This window comes from Macaca thibetana, chromosome 2 (assembly GCF_024542745.1).
Source record: "Macaca thibetana thibetana isolate TM-01 chromosome 2, ASM2454274v1, whole genome shotgun sequence".
NCBI lineage: Eukaryota > Metazoa > Chordata > Mammalia > Primates > Cercopithecidae > Macaca > Macaca thibetana.
The window spans coordinates 22,089,434-22,092,150 of NC_065579.1; the positions used below are offsets into that span (position 1 = coordinate 22,089,434).

Below are 2,717 nucleotides of genomic sequence, written 5' to 3' on the forward strand. Positions count from 1 at the left end.
TGCCATATTTATTACATAGCAATAGTATTTACAAGGCTGAAGTAACTGACACATATTGGTAGTCACTGTATAATTTTGATTACAGTTATAAAAATTTAGTTTATGGATTAACTCTGTACCCTGTCATCTTTTAGCCTGCCTGTTCTTTCTTGGAATAAAATACATATCCCTTAGGGTTAAGATCCATAGTTCCAGAATATTCTCAGCCATCTGGTTCAGGTACAGGGTAAAGTTAAGCTGGAAATAATAATTATTAGCTAAAAGAAGCTTCTTTTGTCTTACCTGCTTCCCAAGGGCTCTGTTTGTAAAAAGAGTACAGACCAGAAATCCTGTGCCTTGCTAAATTCTTTCCATGTGCCATCCTATTGCTGAGCTTTCGTTTCCTCATTTTTTAAATGAGAAACAAAATATCTGCCCTATCACCACTTACAGGTGTGATTTATAGATTTAATGAGAATATATCAAAATACTTTATAACCCACAAAACATAAATTTATATAATGCTAGCCACTTTGAATTGAACATCCTCTAAATTCTAGAAATAGTACTGGAAGCTTTGCATATATAGTGTTACCTCTTAATTCTCAATACAACCCCTCAGTTTTTATAATTACATTCAATATATAAATGAGTTAAGAGAAGTGCAAAAAAAGTTAGGTAATTTGACAAAGGTAAATAGCTAGAGGGGGCAAAGTTGGGATTCAACACAATATTGCTTCCAAATAGAGGCTTTACTTTTCCCTTCTACTCAGAGCTAACACAGCAACCTTAAGAATGGTGGGTGAGACTAAGGAAACTTGGAATGGGGAGGAATCAATGAGTAGCCTACTTTGACAAAGAAAACACCCTGATAAAATCTATGCTGTATTTTAGAATCCCTGGGCTTCATATATTGTTTTATAGTTTTTATTAATCAACTATAAGATGAAAAGTGAAAAATAAATGTTCAGATGCAAAAATACGATATGCCATCCCACCCAAGCTTATATTTTAAAATTCTACTTTACTCATTTTATCAAGCATATAAATAAATCACAAATAACGTGAACTAAGAAAAACATAAAGACTTCCTTTGCTTTTGGAAAACAGCTGAGAAACAACAGAAAATTATTTTTAGAAATACAGAAAAAAAAAAGTTGCTTTTATAGTAGCCAATATGACCTCATTGGGCATTAAGACACATCTCTGTTTGTAACTTTAATACAGCTATAGTATTACTATTTATAAACATCAAGGCTTCCAGTCAAAACTGAGTATTTTGCCACACTAATCTTCAAATTGCATCACTAAAAATGTAGTTATACACACCAATTTCTAATCTCAGAACATTCTACACAATAGATTTTAATCACTGGAATAAATAATTGCTCAGAAAAGCAGTACTGCTTCAATTACAATATGATTTTCCAGTCAATAATCCTGTTTTCCAGTAAAAAGATTTCATGAGCAGAAACATTGAGCTCCTTGTGTTTTCATCAATCAAGAGAACACTTCTGGGCCGGGCACAGTGGCTCACGCCTGTAATCCCAGCACTTTGGGAGGCCGAGGTGGGCGGATCACTTAAGGTCAGAGCTCGAGACTGGCCTAGCCAACATGGTGAAACCCAATCTCTATTAAAAATACAAAAAATTAGCCAGGTGTGATGACAGGCTCCTGTAATCCCACCTACGCAGGAGGCGGAAGCAGGAGAATCTCTTGAACTTAGGAGGCGGAGGTTGCAGTGAGCTGAGACTGCGCCACTGCACTCCAGCCTGGACGACAGAGCGAGACTTTATCTCAAAAAAATAAAAAAAGAGAGAGAACATTTCTGAGCAGCTTCCATGCAAACATTTTTAACAGGTTGACACATATCTGTAATCTTCGCTCCTCATAATGGCACTGCCAGACACAGGCATGTGAACTCCTACCTCGGCACCCTTATGGACAGTGTCAGGACCTACTCCACCATCACCTCTATATCCAAAGATAGGAGCTGGGTCCTCAACCAGTGAACCTTTGGCATCATATCTTTCATAAATTTCTGTTCTCCAAATCCAGGTTCCATTGTCATTACCAAGGCCATATCTATTTTATTAGCGCACGGTGCCAAATACTCAACTGTTGTTCCCAGTTTAATGGCAAGGCCAACATTCAGCTCATTCTCCCAAATGTCTTTAATCAAAGCCCTTGAGTTCTCAGTAGCCTCGAGATGAAAGGTGTACTGATTGGCACCTGCTCCAGCCATTGGCTTTACCCACTATTTACGGCCTGAACCCTCTCATGTGCATGTCAAAGAAAGAGTCCTGACCTAGCTGCTTTTGAAGGCTTTCTACCACAGAGTCGATTATCTAGGGGCACTTGTCCCCAAATTGGCAGGGCCACTGTTGAGGAGAGGTGGGCCAATCTTGCAGTCTGACACCATAGTCTGGGCTTATATAATGTTTTCTTGATCTATTATAGAAGTATCTTTAAATATTCTTCCACAGCATAATTTTAATATTTTATTTGAAGATAAATAAACACACTAAGAAATTAACCATCACCTGTAATCCCTCCATGTAAAATCAATCACATAATGAAGTTAAGGTTCCCCATTCTTCTGCCTATTTTGCCTTTCCAATCCCTATGCCCCTGTTCCTAACTCTCATTGCTGTGCCAGAGGAATTGCTAGTAACAATCTGCTTGATGACTGAATTACTGACAAGCATTCTGTATTGACATATTTAATTCAAACGTGG

General features: G+C 37.7%; 1 pseudogene; it reads right to left on the reverse strand.

The window, feature by feature from the left end:
* Window positions 1–1,801: 1,801 nt before the first annotated feature.
* Window positions 1,802–2,401, reverse strand: LOC126948099 (ribulose-phosphate 3-epimerase-like; annotated as a pseudogene).
* Window positions 2,402–2,717: the final 316 nt, after the last annotated feature.